This window comes from Bombina bombina, chromosome 12 (assembly GCF_027579735.1).
Source record: "Bombina bombina isolate aBomBom1 chromosome 12, aBomBom1.pri, whole genome shotgun sequence".
Lineage (NCBI taxonomy): Eukaryota > Metazoa > Chordata > Amphibia > Anura > Bombinatoridae > Bombina > Bombina bombina.
Window position 1 is genome coordinate 150,902,483 of NC_069510.1, and position 24,158 is coordinate 150,926,640.

General features: G+C 44.5%; 1 protein-coding gene across 1 annotated transcript in view; it reads left to right on the forward strand.

Annotated features, from left to right (window-relative positions):
* LOC128643031 (serine/threonine-protein kinase Nek6-like) overlaps positions 1–24,158 on the forward strand; it is a 278,521-nt gene that overhangs the window by 244,594 nt on the left and 9,769 nt on the right. The gene's annotated exons all lie outside the window — the stretch shown is intronic.

Consider the following 24,158-nt stretch of genomic DNA (forward strand, 5'->3'; position numbering starts at 1 on the left):
AATAGCAGACTTATATGGCTTTGGCGTTGCTTTTTGGTAATTAGAAGGCTGCTAAATGCCACTGCGCATCACACGTGTTTTATGCCCAGCAGTGAAGGGGTTAATTAGGGAGCATGTAGGGAGCTTGTAGAGTTAATTTTAGCTTTAGTGTAGTGTAGTAGACAACCCAAAGTATTGATCTAGGCCCATTTTGGTATATTTAATGCCACCATTTCACCGCCAAATGCGATCAAATTTAAAAAAAACGTTATTTTTTCCCCAATTTTAGGTTTCTCACTGAAATTATTTACAAACAGCTTGTGCAATTATGGCACAAATGGTTGTAAATGCTTCTCTGGGATCCCCTTTGTTCAGAAATAGCAGACATATATGGCTTTGGCAATGCTTTTTGGTAATTAAAAGGCTGCTAAATGCCGCTGCGCATCACACCTGTATTATGTCTAGCAGTGAAGGGGTTAATTAGGGATCTTGTAGGGAGCTTGCAGGGTTAATTTTAGCTTTAGTGTAGAGATCAGCCTCCCACCTTACACATCGGACCCCCTGATCCCTCCCAAAAAGCTCTCTTGTCTTCCCTCCCCCACCCCACAATTGTCCCCTCCATCTTAAGTACTGGCAGAAAGTCTGCCAGTACTAAAATAAAAGGTATCTTTTTTTTTTGGGAGCATATTTACATATGCTGCTGTGTAGGATCCCTCTTAGCCCCAAACCTCCCTGATCCCCCCCCCCCAAACAGCTCTCTAACCCTCCCCCTCTACATTATTGGGAGCCATCTTGGGTACTGGCAGCTGTCTGCCAGTACCCAGTTTACCAAAAAAATTTATATTTTTTATTTTTTCCCCACTTTTCTGTAGTGTAGCTTCCCCCCCCAAGACTAAACCCCCACCCCTCCCAGATCACTTCGATTAACATATTTATTCCCCCTCTCTCCCTCTAAATACCAACCAGAAACCACACTGTTCCATAGTGTAACGGTTCCCACTCGCTCCCTCCCCGTGCACGCGCCCGCCCGCCTCCCCTGTGCACGCGCGCGTCCGTGCGCGCCCCCCCCAGCAATCCCGCCCACCGGTAAGCCATCGATCGCCTCCCACGTCTGCTCCCACCCACCAACGATCGCGGCATTGATGTCCGGTGCAGAGAGGGCCACAGAGTGGCTCTCTCTGCATCGGATGGGGTAAAATGTTATTGCAGTGATGCCTCGATATCGAGGCATCACTACAATATCCGGAAAGCGGCTGGAAGCGATCAGGATCGCTTCCAGCCGCTTTCAACCCCAACGTCGTAAAGGGTACGTTGCTGGTCTTTAAAGACCAGTTTGTGCAAGACGTACTCTGTACGACGCGTGTCGTTAAGGGGTTAATATCCTGTTACAATATATGCAATATTCTGTTACAGCACATGCAATATTCTGTTACAGCACACACAATATTCTGTTACAGCACATGCAATATTCTGTTACAGCACACACAATATTCTGTTACAGCACACACAATATTCTGTTACAGCACACACAATATTCTGTTACAGCACATGCAATATTCTGTTTACAGCACACACAATATTCTGTTACAGCACACACAATATTCTGTTACAGCACACACAATATTCTGTTACAGCACACACAATATTCTGTTACAATACATGTTATATTCTGTTACAGCACACACAATATTCTGTTACAGCACACACAATATTCTGTTACAGCACACACAATATTCTGTTACAGCACACACAATATTCTGTTACAGCACACGCAATATTCTGTTACAGCACACACAATATTCTGTTACAGCACACACAATATTCTGTTACAGCACACACAATATTCTGTTACAATACATGTTATATTCTGTTACAGCACACACAATATTCTGTTACAGCACACACAATATTCTGTTACAGCACATGCAATATTCTGTTACAGCACACACAATATTCTGTTACAGCACACACAATATTCTGTTACAGCACACACAATATTCTGTTACAGCACATGCAATATTCTGTTACAGCACACACAATATTCTGTTACAGCACACACAATATTCTGTTACAGCACACACAATATTCTGTTACAGCACACACAATATTCTGTTACAGCACACACAATATTCTGTTACAGCACATGCAATATTCTGTTACAGCACACACAATATTCTGTTACAGCACACACAATATTCTGTTACAGCACACACAATATTCTGTTACAGCACACGCAATATTCTGTTACAGCACACACAATATTCTGTTACAGCACACACAATATTCTGTTACAGCACACACAATATTCTGTTACAGCACACGCAATATTCTGTTACAGCACACACAATATTCTGTTACAGCACACACAATATTCTGTTACAGCACACACAATATTCTGTTACAGCACACACAATATTCTGTTACAGCACCTGCAATATTCTGTTACAGCACATGCAATATTCTGTTACAGCACACACAATATTCTGTTACAGCACACACAATATTCTGTTACAGCACACACAATATTCTGTTACAGCACACACAATATTCTGTTACAGCACATGCAATATTCTGTTACAGCACACACAATATTCTGTTACAGCACATGCAATATTCTGTTACAGCACATGCAATATTCTGTTACAGCACACACAATTTCTACTTCCCTCCACCTAAAAGTTTTTAGTTTGTTTTGCAATCAAGTTGTACAGTTTATAGGTCACATTAAAGGTGGAAAAAGTTCTGGAATGATTTATCTTTGTCTCATTTTTTTACATCACAGAAACCTGACATTTTAACAGGGGTGTGTAGACTTTTTATAGCCACTGTATATATATATATATATATATATATATATATAGGCTAGGTTGTACAACCATACCTATATGTGCTTCGCCTTCGGTAGATAATAATTGCCTATGTAAAATATCTTAGCTGCATTGTCAATTACTGCTTAGAAGTAAATAAATTAGCGTTATAGTATGCTGAAATCAGCTACATATGCATATAATATAATAAGTTTGTCATCACAGAAAATTCAGCATGTCTGCAGAAAGAACAGGGCACATGCAGGAACTATTAGCTCTTTCTCTTTGCAGTGCTGCTCTGCATCATGCTGTTCTCTTCAAACAGCGCTGTGCTCTGGCTGCACTGTGTAAGTTTTGAAGGGAAGCGCTTTTTGAAGGGAACAATCACATATGGAGCAGAACTGGCTCTCATGGACTTTGCTTTATTCTTCAGTTAATCAACACAGTTGAGATGGTGCTTTAGTGTAACTAATATAAATTGAATTTCATTTCAAAGTGACCTGCAGAAAATGTTTCACTCTAAAAATATCTCATCGCAGAAAGTTAAAAAAAAGTTCTCCATTTAGAGCTCCCACCAGCTCGCTCCCCTTCTCAACATGTTTTGCCGGATCTCCGACTTTATCAAAAGGCGAGGCACCACACCCACGGCGGCTTTTTATGACGTAAGCCACGCCTCTGTAAATTGCATCTTTAAAAAATTGGCATCATCATTTGAGTGACAGATCTTCTGTCAATGTAGTTGTATTTGGTGATGTTGAAAGGAATATTGTAAATCAATATTTTTGATGTTGGACTACAAAAGAGCCTTGACGTTTACAAATGAAATTGATTGATTTCAGACATATATCAATACGGTCATATGTTTTATATTCCACTATATCAGCCTGAATAGATCATCTTGTATTACTAGTCTATATTATTTTAGGAAAATTAATTATACTTATTGAGATGGTTAGGTTGAAATTGTTTGATATGTTAATGGTGTTATATACAGTAGATTAAAGTGAGTTCTAAGTGCCAAATAGTGCTAGTAATATTACATTTAGGATCATAACTAAAATAGATGCTAATATTAGATATTAATAGGGAGTTTTGATAGAAAGGAAAATGTATGAATTAAATTTATTATAATTATGTAATCAATCCAAGGATGGAATTGCAGGTGATGGTGACAGCCATTCTTTTATCAATATAATGAACAATGAATTATATTTATTATAATATGTGCCCCAGCTAATATGTGTACATTTAATTTGGGTTAGTGAACTGAATTGTGAATTTAAGTACAGTCATAAATTATTAGTGTCTGATTAATATTCCTTTGAAATAATTGGGATAAAATTAAAAGTGACCGTGAAAACCAAAATACTGAAGAAATAAAAATTATAGTGACAAAGTGTGTACCTATTTTATAAACAGCTCATTGAAACAAATAAAGGGGTCTTTCATTCATGAAGTGTAAGATAAGTATAAGATACATCATGTAGGAAGCTCCTTTATTTGATTCAATCGATCGCCGTTCTTAACTGCTACAGCAGCCCACGGCTAAAAAAAATTTTCCCTAAGAGGTGACGTTTTCACCTCTTAGCCAATAGTTGTACGGTAAATCCAGCTTGGCGCCCATGGGAGCCGGATTTACTGCACGGCTATTGGCTAAGAGGTGAAAACATCACCTCTTAGCAAAAAATTTTTTTTTAGCCGTGTGCTGCTGCAGCAGCTAAGAACGGCGATCAATTGAATCAAATAAAGGAGCTTTCTACATAAAGTATCTTATACTTCATGAATGAAAGTCCCCTTTATTTGTTTCAATAGTAAATCCTAGCGTTTGTACAACGCTAGGATTGACTTTCACTTTAAAGGGCCAGTAAACCTAGCAAATAAAGTTATATAATTCTGTACATAGTGCAGAATTATATAACATTAGCTTAGCACCTGGTTTCTAAAGCAAATTGTTAGATAGATATTTAGCAAAGAAAACAGAACGCCGCTCCTGGCTCTACTGAGTGGGTCTGTTTTCTTTTCCTAAGCGCATCTGGGCACGCTGTCTAATCACAGCCAGCATGACCGCGCTATTAAACTCAATGTAGCTCGCTCCCGCTACCAGACCAGAAGGGAGTGAGCTACATTGATTTTAATAGCGCAATCAGGCGCGCTGTGACTAGACAGCATGCCCACGATGCGCTTAGCAGAAGAAAACAGACCTGCCCAGTAGAGCCAGAAACGGCATTCTGTTTTCTTTGCTAAATATCTATCTAACAATTTGCTTTAGAAACCTGGCGCTAAGCTAATGTTATATAATTCTGTACTATGTGCAGAATTATATAACTTTAGTTGCTAGGTTTACTGGCCTTTTAAGACCATAAGGTTGCACTGAGTTTAGGAGATTTATCCAACGACTTTCTTCTATCAGTAGAGTTTGTTCAATATCTCCTCCTCTAATTCCAAGTCTTATTGTTGTAATACCAGAAAAGTTGAATTCAGATATTCTAGCCTGATGGAATTTGAGAAAGTGAGAAGCAACAGTAGTAAGATTGGTACCTTGCATTTTAAAGTATTGGCACCCTTGCATTTTAAGAGAGAAATGTCACATGTTGAAAAGCCACAATCCTTTTTGGCAAATCACAAATCCATGTTTACAGAAGGAAAAAAAGAATCTTTCAAAGAAAAGAACACCATCCCTTCTTTGAAACACGGAGGAGGCTAAGTGATGTTTTGGGATTGTTTTACTGCCTCTGGCAATAGGTGCCTAGAATCTGTGCAGGGTATGATGAAAGCATCAAGGCATTCTATAACAAAATGAACTGCTCAGTGTCAGGAAGCTGAGTCTCAGTCACAGGTCATGGGTCCTCTAGCAGGATAATGACACATAACGTTCTGCTTGATGTCAGGAAGCTGTGTCTCAGTCACAGGTCATGGGTCCTCTAGCAGGATAATGACACAAAACATACTGCTCAGTGTCAGGAAGCTGTGTCTCAGTCACAGGTCATGGGTCCTCTAGCAGGATAATGACATAAAACATACTGCTCAGTGTCAGGAAGCTGTGTCTCAGTCACAGGTCATGGGTCCTCTAGCAGGATAATGACACAAAACATACTGCTCAGTGTCAGGAAGCTGTGTCTCAGTCACAGGTCATGGGTCCTCTAGCAGGATAATGACACAAAACATAGTACTCAGTGTCAGGAAGCTGTGTCTCAGTCACAGGTCATGGGTCCTCTAGCAGGATAATGACATAAAACATACTGCTCAGTGTCTGGAAGCTGAGTCTCAGTCACAGGTCATGGGTCCTCTAGCAGGATAATGACATAAAACATACTGCTCGGTGTCAGGAAGCTGTGTCTCAGTCACAGGTCATGGGTCCTCTAGCAGGATAATGACACATAACGTTCTGCTTGGTGTCAGGAAGATGTGTCTCAGTCACAGGTCATGGGTCCTCTAGCAGGATAATGACACAAAACATACTGCTCAGTGTCAGGAAGCTGAGTCTCAGTCACAGGTCATGGGTCCTCTAGCAGGATAATTACACAAAACATACTGCTCAGTGTCACAAAGCTGTGTCTCAGTCACAGGTCATGGGTCCTCTAGCAGGATAATGACACAAAACATAGTACTCAGTGTCAGGAAGCTGTGTCTCAGTCACAGGTCATGGGTCCTCTAGCAGGATAATGACATAAAACATACTGCTCAGTGTCAGGAAGCTGAGTCTCAGTCACAGGTCATGGGTCCTCTAGCAGGATAATGACATAAAAAATACTGCTCGGTGTCAGGAAGCTGTGTCTCAGTCACAGGTCATGGGTCCTCTAGCAGGATAATGACACAAAACATAGTACTCAGTGTCAGGAAGCTGTGTCTCAGTCACAGGTCATGGGTCCTCTAGCAGGATAATGACATAAAACATACTGCTCAGTGTCAGGAAGCTGAGTCTCAGTCACAGGTCATGGGTCCTCTAGCAGGATAATGACATAAAACATACTGCTCAGTGTCAGGAAGCTGTGTCTCAGTCACAGGTCATGGGTCCTATAGAAGGATAATGACATAAAACATACTGCTCGGTGTCAGGAAGCTGTGTCTCAGTCACAGGTCATGGGTCCTCTAGCAGGATAATGACACAAAACATACTGCTCAGTGTCAGGAAGCTGAGTCTCAGTCACAGGTCATGGGTCCTCTAGCAGGATAATTACACAAAACATACTGCTCAGTGTCAGGAAGCTGTGTCTCAGTCACAGGTCATGGGTCCTCTAGCAGGATAATGACACAAAACATAGTACTCAGTGTCAGGAAGCTGTGTCTCAGTCACAGGTCATGGGTCCTCTAGCAGGATAATGACATAAAACATACTGCTCAGTGTCAGGAAGCTGAGTCTCAGTCACAGGTCATGGGTCCTCTAGCAGGATAATGACATAAAACATACTGCTCGGTGTCAGGAAGCTGTGTCTCAGTCACAGGTCATGGGTCCTATAGCAGGATAATGACATAAAACATACTGCTCGGTGTCAGGAAGCTGTGTCTCAGTCACAGGTCATGGGTCGTCTAGCAGGATAATGGCACAAAACATACTGCTCAGTGTCAGGAAGCTGTGTCTCAGTCACAGGTCATGGGTCCTCTAGCAGGATAATGACACAAAACATACTGCTCAGTGTCAGGAAGCTGTGTCTCAGTCACAGGTCATGGGTTCTATAGCTGGATAATGACACAAAACATACTGCTCAGTGTCAGGAAGCTGTATCTCAGTCACAGGTCATGGGTCCTCTAGAAGAATGACATAAAACATACTGCCCGGTGTCAGGAAGCTGGGTCTCAGTCACAGGTCATGGGTCCTCTAGCAGGATAATGACACAAAACGTACTGCTCAGTGTCAGGAAGCTGTGTTTCAGTCACAGGTCATGGGTCCTCTAGAACGATAATGACACAAAACATACTGCTCGGTGTCAGGAAACTGTGTCTCAGTCACTGAGGACCACAGTTACAGGTCCTCTAGCAGGATAATGACATAAAACATACTGCTCAGTGTCAGGAAGCTGTGTCTCAGTCGCAGGTCATGGGTCCTCTAGCAGGATAATGACATAAAACACACTGCTTGGTGTCAGGAAGCTGTGTCTCAGTCAGAGGTCATGGGTACTCTAGCAGGATAATGATATAAAACATACTGCTCAGTGTCAGGAAGCTGTGTCTCAGTCACAGGTCATGGGTCCTCTAGCAGGATAATGACATAAAACATACTGCTCAGTGTCAGGAAGCTGTGTCTCAGTCACAGGTCCTCTAGCAGGATAATGACATAAAACATACTGCTCAGTGTCAGGAAGCTGTGTCTCAGTCGCAGGTCATGGGTCCTCTAGCAGGATAATGACATAAAACGTACTGCTCGGTGTCGGGAAGCTGTGTCTCAGTCACAGGTCATGGGTCCTCTAGTAGGATAATGACACAAAATGTACTGCTCAGTGTCAGGAAGCTATGTCTCAGTCACAGGTCATGGGTCATCTAGCAGGATAATGACATAAAACATACTGTTTGGTGTCAGGAAGCTGTGTCTCAGTCACAGGTCATGGGTCCTCTAGCAGGATAATGACACAAAACATACTGCTCATTGTCAGGAAGCTGTTTTTCAGTCACAGGTCATGGGTCCTCTAGCAGGATAATGACATAAAACATACTGCTCAGTGTCAGGAAGCTGTGTCTCAGTCACAGGTCATGGGTCCTCTAGCAGGATAATGACATAAAACATACTGCTCAGTGTCAGGAAGCTGTGTCTCAGTCACAGGTCATGGATCCTCTAGAAGGATAATGACATAAAACATACTGCTTGGTGTCAGGAAGCTGTGTCTCAGTCACAGGTCATGGGTCCTCTAGCATGATAATGACATAAAACATACTGCTTAGTGTCAGGAAGCTGTGTCTCCGTCACAGGTCATGGGTCCTCTAGCAGGTTAATGACATAAAACATACTGCTCAGTGTCAGGAAGCTGAGTCTCAGCCACAGGTCATGGCTCCTCTAGCAGAATAATGACATAAAACATACTTCTCAGTGTCAGGAAGCTGTGTCTTAGTCACAGGTCATGGGTCCTCTAGCAGGATAATGACATAAAACATACTGCTCAGTGTCAGGAAGCTGCTTCTCAGTCACAGGTCATGAGTCCTCTAGCAGGATAATGACATAAAACATACTGCTCAGTGTCAGGAAGCTGCTTCTCAGTCACAGGTCATGAGTCCTCTAGATTGATAATGAAATAAAACATAATGCTCAGTGTCAGGAAGCTGTGTCTCCGTCACAGGTCATGGCTCCTCTAGCAGGATAATGACATAAAACATACTGCTCAGTGTCAGGAAGCTGCTTCTCAGTCACAGGTCATGAGTCCTCTAGATTGATAATGAAATAAAACATAATGCTCAGTGTCAGGAAGCTGTGTCTCAGTCACAGGTCATGGGTCCTCTAGCAAGATAATGACACAAAACATACTGCTCAGTGTCAGGAAGCTGTGTCTCAGTCACAGGTCATGGGTCCTCTAGCAGGATAATGACACAAAACATACTGCTTGGTGTCAGAAAGCTGTGTCTCAGTCACAGGTCATGGGTCCTCTAGCAGGATAATGAAATAAAACATACTGCTCAGTGTCAAGAAGCTATGTCTCAGTCACAGGTCATGGGTCCTCTAGCAGGATAATGACACAAAACATACTGCTCGGTGTCAGGAAGCTGTGTGTTAGTCACTGGTCATGGGTCCTCTAGCAGGATAATGACAAAAAAGAAACTGCTCGGTGTCAGGAAGCTGTGTCTTAGTCACAGGTCATGTGTCCTCTAGCAGGATAATGACACAAAACATGCTGCTCGGTGTGAGGAAGTTGTGTCTCAGTCACTGGTCATGGGTCCTCTAGCAGGATAATGACAAAAAAGAAACTGCTCGGTGTCAGGAAGCTGTGTCTTAGTCACAGGTCATGGGTCCTCTAGCAGAATAATGACACAAAACATGCTGCTCGGTGTGAGGAAGTTGTGTCTCAGTCACAGGTTATGGGTTCTCTAGCAGGATAATGACATAAAACATACTGCACAGTGTCAGAAAGCTGTGTCTCAGTCACAGGTCATGGGTCCTCTAGCAGGATAATGACACAAAACATACTGCTCGCTGTCGGGAAGCTGTGTCTCAGTCACAGGTCATGGGTCCTCTAGCAGGATAATGACATAAAACATACTGCTCAGTGTCAGGAAGCTGTGTCTCAGTCACAGGTCATGGGTCCTCTAGCAGGATAATGGCACAAAACATAGTACTCAGTGTCAGGAAGCTGTGTCTCAGTCACAGGTCATGGGTCCTCTAGCAGGATAATGACATAAAACATACTGCTCAGTGTCACAAAGCTGTGTCTCAGTCATAGGTCATCGGTCCTCAAGCAGGATAATGAAAGAAAACATACTGCGCTGTGTCAGGAAGCTGTGTCTCAGTCACAGGTCATGGGTCCTCTAGCAGGATAATGACATAAAACATACTGCTCAGTGTCAGGAAGCTGAGTCTCAGTCACAGGTCATGGGTCCTCTAGCAGGATAATGGCACAAAACATAGTACTCAGTGTCAGGAAGCTGTGTCTCAGTCAGAGGTCATGGGTCCTCTAGCAGGATAATGACATAAAACATACTGCTTGGTGTCAGGAAGCTGTGTCTTAGTCACAGGTCATGGGTCCTCTAGCAGGATAATGACATAAAACATACTGCTCAGTGTCAGGGAGCTGTGTCTCAGTCACAGGTCATGGGTCCTCTAGCAGGATAATGACATAAAACATACTGCTCAGTGTCAGGAAGCTGTGTCTCAGTCACAGGTCATGGGTGCTCTAGCAGGATAATGAAATAAAACATACTGCTCAGTGTCAGGAAGCTGAGTCTCAGTCACAGGTCATGGGTCCTCTAGCAGGATAATGACACAAAACATACTGCTCAGTGTCAGGAAGCTGTGTCTCAGTCGCAGGTCATGGGTCCTCTAGCAGCATAATGACACAAAACATACTGCTCAGTGTCAGGAAGCTGTGTCTCAGTCACAAGTCATTTGTCCTCTAGCAGGGTAATGACACAAAACATACTGCTCAGTGTCAGGAAGCTGTGTCTCAGTCACAAGTCATTTGTCCTCTAGCAGGATAATGACATAAAACGTACTGCTCAGTGTCACAAAGCTGTGTCTCAGTCACAGGTCATGTGTTCTCTAGCAGGATAATGACACAAAACATAGTACTCAGTGTCAGGAAGCTGTGTCTCAGTCACAGGTCATGGGTCCTCTAGCAGGATAATGACACAAAACATACTGCTCAGTGTCAGGAAGCTGTGTCTCAGTCACAGGTCATGGGTCCTCTAGCAGGATAATGATATAAAACATACTGCTCAGTGTCAGGAAGCTGTGTCTTAGTCACAGGTCATGGGTCCTCTAGCAGCATAATGACACAAAACATACTGCTCAGTGTCAGGAAGCTGTGTCTCAGTCACAAGTCATGGGTCCTCTAGCAGGGTAATGACACAAAACATACTTCTCAGTGTCACAAAGCTGTGTCTCAGTCACAGGTCATGGGTTCTCTAGCAGGATAATGACATAAAACATACTGCTTAGTGTCAGGAAGCTGTGTCTCCTTCACAGGTCATGGGTTCTCTAGCAGGATAATGACATAAAACATACTGCTCAGTGTCAGGAAGCTGAGTCTCAGTCACAGGTCATGGGTCCTCTAGCAGGATAATGACACAAAACATACTGCTCAGTGTCAGGAAGCTGTGTCTCCGTCACAGGTCATGGGTTCTCTAGCAGGATAATGACATAAAACATACTGCTCAGTGTCAGGAAGCTGAGTCTCAGTCACAGGTCATGGGTCCTCTAGCAGGATAATGACACAAAACATACTGCTCAGTGTCAGGAAGCTGTGTCTCAGTCACAGGTCATGGGTCCTCCAGCAGGATAATGACATAAAACATACTGCTCGGTGTCAGGAAGCTGTGTCTCAGTCACAGGTCATGGGTCCTCTAGCAGGATAATGACATAAAACATACTGCTTGGTGTCAGGAAGCTGTGTCTTAGTCACAGGTCATGGGTCCTCTAGCAGGATAATGGCACAAAACATAGTACTCAGTGTCAGGAAGCTGTGTCTCAGTCACAGGTCATGGATCCTCTAGCAGGATAATGACATAAAACATACTGCTCAGTGTCACAAAGCTGTGTCTCAGTCACAGGTCATGGGTCCTCTAGCAGGATAATGACACAAAACGTACTGCTCGGTGTCAGGAAGCTGTGCCTTAGTCACAGGTCATGGGTCCTCTAGCAGTATAATGACACAAAACATACTGCTCAGTGTCAGGAAGCTGAGTCTCAGTCACAGGTCATGGGTCCTCTAGCAGGATAATGGCACAAAACATAGTACTCAGTGTCAGGAAGCTGTGTCTCAGTCACAGGTCATGGGTCCTCTAGCAGGATAATGGCACAAAACATAGTACTCAGTGTCAGGAAGCTGTGTCTCAGTCACAGGTCATGGGTCCTCTAGAACGATAATGACACAAAACATACTGCTCGGTGTCAGGAAACTGTGTCTCAGTCACTGAGGACCACAGTTACAGGTCCTCTAGCAGGATAATGACATAAAACATACTGCTCAGTGTCAGGAAGCTGTGTCTCAATCACAGGTCATGGGTCCTCTAGCAGGATAATGACATTAAACATACTGCTCGGTGTCAGGAAGCTGTGTCTCAGTCGCAGGTCATGGGTCCTCTAGCAGGATAATGACACAAAACATACTGCTCAGTGTCAGGAAGCTGTGTCTCAGTCACAGGTCATGGGTCCTCTAGCAGGATAATGACACAAAACATACTGCTCAGTGTCAGGAAGCTGTGTCTCAGTCACAAGTCATGGGTCCTCTAGCAGGGTAATGACACAAAACATACTTCTCAGTGTCACGAAGCTGTGTCTCAGTCACAGGTCATGGGTTCTCTAGCAGGATAATGACACAAAACATAGTACTCAGTGTCAGGAAGCTGTGTCTCAGTCACAGGTCATGGGTCCTCTAGCAGGATAATGACACAAAACATAGTACTCAGTGTCAGGAAGCTGTGTCTCAGTCACAGGTCATGGGTCCTCTAGCAGGATAATGACACAAAACATACTGCTCAGTGTCAGGAAGCTGTGTCTCAGTCACAGGTCATGGGTCCTCTAGCAGGATAATGACACAAAACATACTGCTCAGTGTCAGGAAGCTGTGTCTCAGTCACAGGTCATGGGTCCTCTAGCAGGATAATGACACAAAACATACTGCTCAGTGTCAGGAAGCTGTGTCTCAGTCGCAGGTCATGGGTCCTCTAGCAGGATAATGACATAAAACATACTGCTCGGTGTCAGGAAGCTGTGTCTCAGTCGCAGGTCATGGGTCCTCTAGCAGGATAATGACACAAAACATACTGCTCAGTGTCAGGAAGCTGTGTCTCAGTCACAGGTCATGGGTCCTCCAGCAGGATAATGACATAAAACATACTGCTCAGTGTCACAAAGCTGTGTCTCAGTCACAGGTCATGGGTCCTCTAGCAGGTTAATGACACAAAACATACTGCTCGATGTCAGGAAGCTGTGCCTTAGTCACAGGTCATGGGTCCTCTAGCAGGATAATGACACAAAACATACTGCTCAGTGTCAGGAAGCTGTGTCTTAGTCACAGGTCATGGGTCCTCTAGCAGGTTAATGACACAAAACATACTGCTCGGTGTCAGGAAGCTGTGTCTTAGTCACAGGTCATGGGTCCTCTAGCAGGATAATGAAATAAAACATACTGCTCAGTGTCAGGTAGCTGTGTCTTAGTCACAGGTCATGGGTCCTCTAGCAGGATAATGACATAAAACATACTGCTCAGTGTCAGGAAGCTGTGTCTTAGTCACAGGTCATGGGTCCTCTAGCAGGATAATGAAATAAAACATACTGCTCAGTGTCAGGAAGCTGAGTCTCAGTCACAGGTCATGGGTCCTCTAGCAGGATAATGGCACAAAACATACTTTAAAAAGTACCCAAGAATGGATAAAAATAATACATTGGACCGCTCCGAAGTTGCCCTCTATTAGTTCAGATCGGAATCCCATCAAACATCTGTGGATAGAGCTGAAACTCACAGTTGAGAAAAGGCACCTATCAAACCCGAGAGAACTTTAGCAGTTTGCTGAAGAAGAGGCCAAAATCCCAGTCGGAAAGTGTAGAAATCTTATTCAGAGTTACATAAAGTGCTCAATTGCAGTTATTGTCTCCAAAGGCTGTGCTGAATATTAGCTAAAGAGTACCAATATGTTTGTCCGTGCCATTTTAATTTGTTTTACGGTTTAAATTAAGATCTTGAAGTTTCTGTTCTATTACATTTTAAATAAAGATGGTCAATACTAAATACTTTTGTCAATTTTTACTTAGTTCAGAGAAACTTTTGCATTTTCCTAAAAAAGTGGAAGGGTTACTAATAATTTCGGCCATATCTGTATTTGAGAGAGTGATTACATGACTTTGAGCAGTTTATATCAGCATAATGAATATATGGATGAGATGATAGGGCAGGGCTGGATTGATGGAACAACTGAAAAATGGCAGAGCTATTTGCATTATGAATGGGGCAATGGTAGATTAGTGAAGATTGGGGTATTTGAATACTGTGAGAATGGTATTGGTGTAATTAATGAAGGAACAAATGTGTATTCATGAGGAAAAGGATTGTGTGGGGGTGAGTAATGGATTGAGGGTTGGAGGATTTGAGTTATGAAGGATAGAAAACATTTAGGATGTTAATAAGATGGTGAAACATCCAATATTGGCCCTAATCTTGTGGAACTCTTTCCTCTAGTTTTCAAAGTTTATACTGGTACTTAAAGGGACACTAAACCCAAATTATTTATTTTGTGATTCAGATAGAGCATGCAATTTGAATAAACTTTCTAATTTACTCCTATTATCAATTTTTTAAAATTCTCTTGGTATTTTTATTGGAAATGCAATAATGTAAGTTTAGATGCCAGCCCATTTTTGATGAATAACCTGGGTTTTTCTTGCTGATTGGTGGATAAATTCATTCACCAATAAAAAAAGTGCTGTCCAGAGTTCTGAGCCAAAAAAAGCTTAGATGCCTTCTGTGGCAAACCTAGCCACTTCTGGACTATAACATAAGAAAGGTTGTCTATAGGCTGTATATTGTGCTATGTAGATGTGACAGACCCTTCTGTCAGCACTGAAAGAGTTAACTGTGTTCAGCTATTGTGCACTGTCATTAATGTTATTGATACACAGTCCATTGTTTAATCAACCTCAGAGCAGACCCTAGATGATAAGGAAAGACAAGTGTGTGTCTGTGTTTAAATTGTTATCAGCTTGAGCAAGGTATTCTATTGTATCATGTAAAAGGGCGTGTTCCCTCCATTCAATGTACAACATTCTTTCAACCCCCCTTCTGGGGGGGTCAGACCTGCATAAATACTGGGCATATGAGCCTTAATAAAAGTCATTCTGTTTAAAAACCTGAAAACTGGCTGGGTTGTGAATTGCTGATTCCCTATGCAGGACATTGTTCCCTGGTGTTAACCCTTGGTATCCGGTTGGTACCGTTACAATTGGTGGCAAGCGACGGAATGAACCTTATCGCCCAGAAGAGCAACTACACAAGCCAGTAACCTAAGGAAGAGGGGGATTACTACAATACTGACTAAGATGGAAGGAGTACCAGGGACCGAAGTGAATGGAGATGGATTATTCTAAGCTAAAGAGACAAACGTAAAAGGAACTGCTAGAAGCCAGGGGAAAGATAGGCAGCAGCAAACCCAAGGCTATATTAATTGCTGAGCTGATGGAGGGAGACAGAGCTCGCAGCGCTACGCCTCCAGCAGCCATGGAGGAGACCCTATACCAGAGGGAAATGAGGACCAGGCTGGAATTTTTACCCCAACCTGTACCACGGGATATGCTATCCGTGGTAATGGCAGATGTGCAGGAGTACGTGATGGCACACAGTCCGCGGAATGCATCCTCCCGAGCAGAATCCATTCTGGACGCACTCAGCAACCCAGTAAGACCCAAAATCCCATACCATGCATTTAAAATGTTTTGTGAGGAGAAGGATGAGATTGATGGGTATTTACAGGATTTTGAGAGACTGTGCGAGTTACATGATTTGGAGCAGTCCGTATGGGTGCCGGTGCTAGCAGGCAAGCTAGCCGGTAGGGCAGCGGAAGCGTATCGCGCTGTACCCAGGGAGGACAGCAAGGATTACGCTAAAGTGAAGAGAGCGATCTTGGAAAGATATGCCATTACCTCAGAGGCATACCGGCGCAAGTTTAGAGGCCTGCGCAAGCCAGAAAGAGATTCCCATGCAGAGTGGGCCCACAAGCTGGATCAAGCATCTCAGGGGTGGATACAGGCCAGCCAAGCTACCACCATGGAAGAATTGCGACAACTGATGCTGTTGGAGCAATTCTTTAACGGCTTGTCCCCAGAAGCCCAAGAATGGGTGAGAGATCGAAAACCCCTCACCTTAACCGAAGCAGCCAGATTAGCAGACCAGCATTTTGATGCCAGGAGGCACCATGGACTACAGCCTAACAACGGACGGGCTAATATACAATGCCACACCTGCAAGCAGTGGGGACATATGGCACGTGAGTGCACCCAAAATCGGAGCAGACAAGCTTGGAACCAGGTCAGACAGAACCTGGCCCCAAGGGCGGCTGCTCACCATTACCAAACGGAGCCAGCCGCTCATGAGGTGTTGAGCACCCAAGCCGAGGAACCCCTGGGAATTCTGCATGAGGTGATGTCGGTCCAGGGACTTCGGGATTCGGGAGCTACTTTAACCCTGATAGCTCCCCATTTGGTGCCGGATACAGCACCCACTGGTGGATCCGTGGCAGTACGAGGGGCAGGGGGAGCAGTATACCGATTGCCCACTGCTAGAGTGGAGTACAGACCCCCAGTCACCCCAGCAGCTGCCAGTTACCAACCCCCGGCGCACCGCTATACCACACGGCCTCCGGCCACGAACTACCCTCAGAGAGCCCGGTTCAATTTGCGGGGCTACTCACAACCTATTCGGTGCTTTGGATGTAAGCAACTAGGGCACAAAAGACCAGAGTGTCCCCTAAACGCAGCGAATCAAGCACAGTCCTGGAGAAGACCCGCTGGCGGAATCCCACATAATCCTCAGCCTGTGGCCCGCTACGTAGAGGCGCCAGAATGCTGGGGCAGCCTACATGAAGCAGACCCCGTGCAAGCTGCCCACCGGAATAACCGGCAACGGGTTAAAGTGAATGGGAAGGAGGTCAGTTGTCTACGGGATACTGGTGCTACCATGACCTTGCTTCAAGAGAACTTGGTGCCTGAGAAACAGCACACTGGAGACACTGTGGCTGTGAGGGTAGCAGGGGGCACTGTGTTCCGCCTACCTGTTGCCAGGGTACATTTGGATTGGGGAGTGGGCGCTAGACTTGTGAATGTGGGGGTCAAGAAGGACTTACCTGCTGATGTTCTCCTTGGAAATGACTTGGCCCCCCTTGTTTCTGCCTATGCTCCCATGGATCCCGCTGATGTTAACCCTGTGACTACCCAAGCCCAGTCCCTCCGGGAAGAGACGCTTCCATGTTTGGGGTGGGGGCAGTACTGAGCCAAGTTGGAGCAGATGGCGGAGAACCCCCGTAGCCTACTTGAGCCGAAAGTTGTTGCCCCGGACATCCCCAAGCCGATCCGTTGGGATCAGACTGTGTATGCCGGCTTGGTTCTGGGGGAGCATTGTGGCAAACCTAGCCACTTCTGGACTATAACATAAGAAAGGTTGTCTATAGGCTGTATATTGTGCTATGTAGATGTGACAGACCCTTCTGTCAGCACTGAAAGAGTTAACTGTGTTCAGCTATTGTGCACTGTCATTAATGTTATTGATACACAGTCCATTGTTTAATCAACCTCAGAGCAGACCCTAGATGATAAGGAAAGACAAGTGTGTGTCTGTGTTTAAATTGTTATCAGCTTGAGCAAGGTATTCTATTGTATCATGTAAAAGGGCGTGTTCCCTCCATTCAATGTACAACATTCTTTCAACCCCCCTTCTGGGGGGGTCAGACCTGCATAAATACTGGGCATATGAGCCTTAATAAAAGTCATTCTGTTTAAAAACCTGAAAACTGGCTGGGTTGTGAATTGCTGATTCCCTATGCAGGACATTGTTCCCTGGTGTTAACCCTTGGTATCCGGTTGGTACCGTTACACCTTCTTTTTCAAATAAAGGTAATCAACAACAGTTGGCAACTCTTGGCAGGGCCCTCTACCCACTCATGTGGTCCATAACATGCATCTTATATAGGATACCTTTTGTATATTATACCTATGTTTACATCATTGCAGAATCTGTTGATGCTCTACAAATAAATGATAATATTCTGCAGAGGAAGTTATGAAAGACCAGCATTGATGAGAGTTCATGGCTGTCACCTGGTGTAGGTTCACTGACACATAAAGGAGAATTTTAAATTGGATAGAATGTCAAGATTTTTCACTAACAACTGATTGGTTGGGAGCTCATACGCACCATTCTAAGGTGTGGACATATGAACCAGAAAGCACATTTGACAGTGTACAGAATGACTTGACACCCTTTGATAGGTCGTTGATGCCAATTGTCCCTTATAATCCAAACATATGAGTATTGTTTAAATGGGTAGAGGGCACAATGTTTTATTTACGTAGTATGACCTTTTGGTTTATACTTTATGTGCACTTATTCATTTCAATATTTAAGTGATGGGCACGCTAGCTATGATGCTCCAGGCAGTATCTGTTCCGTATTCCACCCAGGACATAAACATCATTGCCATGTGATGTTTATGTGCTACACATTGTAGTACAATTTATATACACAAATACATCCTGTTGAGTAGAATCACTTCCCTCACAGCTACATCTTTACTGAATGGCTGATACAGAGGGATATTCATTATTAAATGGTCAAATACGTATTATATATAAGTGTATTTATATACATAAAAAGAGAAGTGCTCAGTCAGATCAGAACTTAAGGGTATTTATATGCACAGAAAGAGAAGTACTCAATCAGAACAGGGCTTAAGGGTATTTATTCTGATTTTAAGAAAGAGTTCATGGGCTTGTGAAACGAGACAAGCCCAGCTACATGTTAACTGGTGAGGCACCTGATACATTAATATGCTGCATCTTGCTTAGAAATCAGTGAATTTAGTGATTCCTTGCTGTGCCGTAAAACACCCAAAGTTCTCACCCCTACTCCCTGACCCTAACACTCAAAATACTCACCCCTACACACTGACCCTAACACTCAAAATACTCACCCCTACACCCTGACCCTAACACTCAAAATACTCACCCCTACACACTGACCCTAACACTCAAAATACTCACCCCTACACCCTGACCATAACACCCCAAGTGTTCACCCTACACTCTGACTATAACACTCAAAGGACTCTCCCTTACACCCTGACCATAACACCCAAAGTACTCACCCCTAGACCCTGACCATAAAACCCAAAGTACTCACCCCTAGATCCTGACCATAACACACAAAGTACTCAACCCTAGACCCTGACCATAACACCCAAAGTACTAACCCTACATACTGACCCCCTCTATACACACTGATCATGACACTCAAACTCCTCATCCTTTTCATATACACTAATCATAATGACAAATTGTCTTCCGTTTCTACCATGTTTATAATCTCAGTATAATGATACTGTTTGCATCTCAATGGGAGGAGAGTCCACTGCTTAATTCATTACTTGTGGGAAATACAGAACCTGGCCACCAGGAGGAGGCAAAGACACCCCAGCCAAAGGTTTAACTACCTCCCCCACTCCCCTCCTCCCCCAGTCATTATTTGCCTTTCGTCACAAGAGGTTGGCAGAGAAGTGTTGGAAGATTCGGAGTAGTCTCTTATGGAGGGTTGTACTCTTCGAAATGGGACTGGAGTTTTAAGTAGTTCTGTCAGCCTCTCAGTGAGAGCATTGGTGAATGTTAGAGTCCAGAGATGCAGGAAGAGTCTTTCTGGGAACCCATCCCGACTCAGGTTAACAGCTCCATTAGCAATCAGCATTGATGAGTTTCGCTGCCTGCTTTTCTTCTCTCAAGTCCATGTCAGTAGCGATGCTACTACCCTGTCACACTTGAAAGGCCATGTTCCTATTCCACAGCGTTGATTCTGGTAAGATCGTTTCATTTATATATATATATATATATATATATATATATATATATGATAAAGTAAGAAGACAGGGTCACAGTGTGGCTCCTTTGTCTTTATAGAATCTAGGGCAATACCCTCGGAAGGGGGCTATTGAACAGGGGGTATTTTATTGTGCATAATATTGTGTTTTATACTGCATTTGTGTGAGATGAGGCTCTGTCAGTGTGGAACAGTCAGTTCTCTTAGCGAGAGATTGAGGCGGGTTTTTTTTGCGCGTTCTTCTCTCGAGTGCAGGGGCAGTCCTGCATGGCACTCCATGTGACTGGGTGTGGCCTCTGTAACTTCCTCATTCTCGACCTGCATTCGGAGGAGACAAAGCTGTTTCTTGTAGTCCGGGTCATAGGAGGTGGTGAGTGCCCTGGCCATTGGGATATTAAGGTGCTATTTAGCTTTTTATCAGGTCCGTAATAAAGGCGCAAGCTATGGAGGACTCTGATATGTTAGAGGATACTCCCTCTTTATCTAAACCTATTAACTGTGTATATTGTTAGGAGGTTCCAGTTGAACCGCCTACTCAACTCTGTTCCACATGCTTTGACAATATTGCTATATCTAAAAATAATAGAATATTTAGTACGACTGAGCCGTCCACCTCTGAGGGTTCTCCGCACCGCGAGGTGCATTCCCTGCACTCATCTCCGATTACACAAGCAGTTCCCTAGGGCACTACTAATCCTCCCACAGGAGGGGCCCTTTGGCTGCATGACTTCGCCGATCAGCTACAGACGGCGTTTTCTGCGGCCATTAATGCGATGCCTTGCCCTACTAAGCGCAAGCGGAAGGTACGGCACTGCTATCCATCTCAGGGGCCTTCGACTCCGCTGGATGTCTCAGATAGATTATCTGCTGAGGAGGACAACTCTGACTTATCGGAGGATGTCGCTTCTAGGTCAGAATCGGCTACTTCTAGGTCTCCGTCCGTGGAGGAACCAGATTTTAAGTTTAAAATGGAGCATTTGCGCTTCCTGCTAAAAGAGGTGCTTGCTAGGTTGGAGGTCCCGGAACCAAAACTACCAGACGAACCTTCGATCCCTAAACTTTATAGAATGTACAAGGACAGGGTAGTGCCTCAGGCCTTCCCGGTTCCCATCAAAATGGCTAATATTATTAAAGGGACACTCAGGTCAAATTAAATTTTCATGATTCAGATACAGCATGTAATGTTAAACAACTTTCCAATTTACTTCCATTAAAAAAATGTGCACAGTCTTTTTTATTTACACTTTTTGAGTCACCAGCGCCTACTGAGTATGTGCAAGAATTCACAGACTATACGTATATGCATTTGTGATTGCCTGATTGCTATCACATGGTACAGGGGGAATGGAAATATACATAACTTTGAAATTTGTTAGAAAAAAATCTATTACTCATTTGAAATTCAGAGTAAATGCTATTGTATTATCTTGTTATCTTGCATTTGTTGATTGTGCAAATCTACAGTGTTTGCTCGTCCTTTTCTTTTAAAAAGTGATTTCCCGTTCCGGACTTGCAGCTTGAGCTATGGGGAACTGTCCCTAAGGTGGTTGGTGCTATCTCCACGCTCGCTAAGAGAACGACTATTTCACTTGAGGATAGTTCTTCTTTCAAGGAACCCATGGATAAAAAGATGGAGTCCATGTTGCAGAAGATTTTCCAACTCACGGGGTTCGTTTTTCAACCGGCGGCGGCGGTCGCTGCGGCGGTCGCTGCGGTGGCAGGGGCGGCTACCTACTGGTGTGACGTTCTGTCAGCGATGTTTGAGGTGGAGACTCCCCTCGAAGAGATTCAGGAACGAATTAAGGCCTTAAGGGTAGCGCATTCGTTCATTAGTGATGCTAACATGCAGATTATTGGCCTGAATGCTAAGACATCAGGTTTTTCTGTTTTAGCCCGCAGGGCTTTATGGTTAAAGTCGTGGTCTGCTGACTCCCGGTCAAGGGGAAAGTTTTGTTTGGCCCGGGCCTGGATTCCATCATATCTACGGTCACGGGTGGCAAGGGTGCCTTCTTGCCTCAGGGTAAGAAGACTAAACCTAAGGGTTCTACTTTTCATCCCTTTCGTGCACATAAGTCTCAACCCCAGAAGCCTGTTGCAAAATCTGAGCAGTCCAAGGGGTCTTGGAAGTCAGCTAACTCTTGGAACAACTCCAAGCAGAACAAGAAGCCAGCCGAGTCAAAGTCGTCATGAAGGTGCGGCCCCCGATCCGTCCTCGGATCAGGTAGGGGGCAGACTATCTCTTTTTGCGGAGGCCTGGGAAAGAAACGTTATAGACCCTTGGGTTCTGGAGGTTGTAGCCCAGGGTTACTATTGACAGATCAGAGACATTGCAATCTAACGTCCAACTGTCTAGCTCTTCAGGCATCCTCCAGGACATCTGTAGCCAGGTGTATGGAGGTGATCGGGCTCATGGTATCCAGCATAGATGTCATTCCATTTGCCAGGTCCCATTTCAGACCTCTTCAGCTGTGCATGTTGAGACAATGGAACGGTGATCATGCAGATCTGTCCCAACAGATATCTCTGAACAGACCGGTGAGGGAGTCCCTATCTTGGTGAACCCGACCGGGGCAGCTGTCTCAGGGGACATCCTTCTTGAGACCATCCTGGGAGATTGTGACCACGGATGCAAGTCTATCAGGATAGGGAGCTGTTTAGGGTGCCAGAAAGGCACAGGGCAGATGGACTCGAGAGGAATCAAGCCTACCTATAAATATTCTGGAACTTTGAGCGATATTCAACGCTCTGAGGGTTTAGCCCCCCTGGGGTCGTCCCGATTCATCAGATTACAGTCGGACAACCTCGGTGGCTTACATAAACCATCAGGGGGGTACGAGAAGTTCCCTAGCCATGAGGGAAGTATCTCAGATTATGGAATGGGCAGAGACTCACAATAGCTTGCTCTCAGCGATCCACGGGTGTGGACAACTGGGAAGCGAATTTCCAGAGCAGTCAGACGTTTCATCCAGGGGAATGGTTTCTCCATCCCGAGGTGTTCGCGGAGATCTGCAACAGATGGGGGACGCTGGAGATAGACCTCATGGTGTCCAGACTCAATTACAAGCTACCCAGATACGGGTCGCGATCCAGGGATCCCCAGGCGGAACTGATAGATGCCTTGGCTGTGCCCTGGGACTTCAACCTAATTTACATATTTCCACCGTTGCCTCTTCTACTTCAGTTAGTGACCCGCATCAAGCAGGTGCAAGCTTCGGCTATTCTGATTGCTCCGTTGTTACCGCAAAGGATGTGGTTTGCGATTCTAGTGGGGATGTCATCATCTCCTCTGTGGAGGTTACCTTGTCGCAGGGATCTGCTGGTTCAAGGTCCTTTCCTATAGCAAATCCTACTGCGTGGAGTCTAGTCTTAGCCAAGAAAGGATTCTCGGAGAGAGTGATTGACACTCTCAGGCCCGGAAGCCGGTCACTCTACGCATCTACCACAAGATGTGGAGGACCTACTTGTCCTGGTGTGAGGAACGAGGATACCCCAGGCACAAGGTCAGGGTATCCCGGACTTGTCCTGCTGTGAGGAACGAGGATACCCCTGGCACAAGGTCAGGGTATCCCGGATTTTGGCCTTTCTCCAGGACGGTCTGGATAAGGGTTTTGCCGCCAGCTCCCTAAGGGGACAAATCTCGGCTTTATCTGTTTTGTTCCATAAGAAGCTTGGGGAGCTTCCTGATATTCAGTCCTTTGTTTAGGCTCTGGTTAGGACCAGACCTGTCTTTAGAAATTCAGCTCCTCCTTGGAGCTTAAACTTGGTTCTTAAGGTTTTGCAGAGGGCTCCGTTTGAGCCTATGCATGCGCTTGTCATTAAGATCCTTTCATGGACAGTCCTATTCCTACTGGCTATTACATCGGCACGCAGAGTCTCTGAGTTGGCGGCCTTGCAATGTGAGCCTCCCTACTTGGTTTTTCACGCAGATAAGGCTGTACTTCACACTGGTTTGGGTTTCCTTCCCAAGGTGGTGTCGAGTCGTAACATCAATCAGGAAATAGTTTGTGTCCTAACCCTTCTTCTTCAAATGAGAGGTTACTTCATTGGGCCTTGAAGTTTTATCTTAAGGCCACAAAGGAGTTCAGACAGACTTTGTCCTTATATGTTGTGTATTCAGGGAAGCACAGGGGACAGAAGGCCTCTGACACTTTTCTATTCTTTTGGT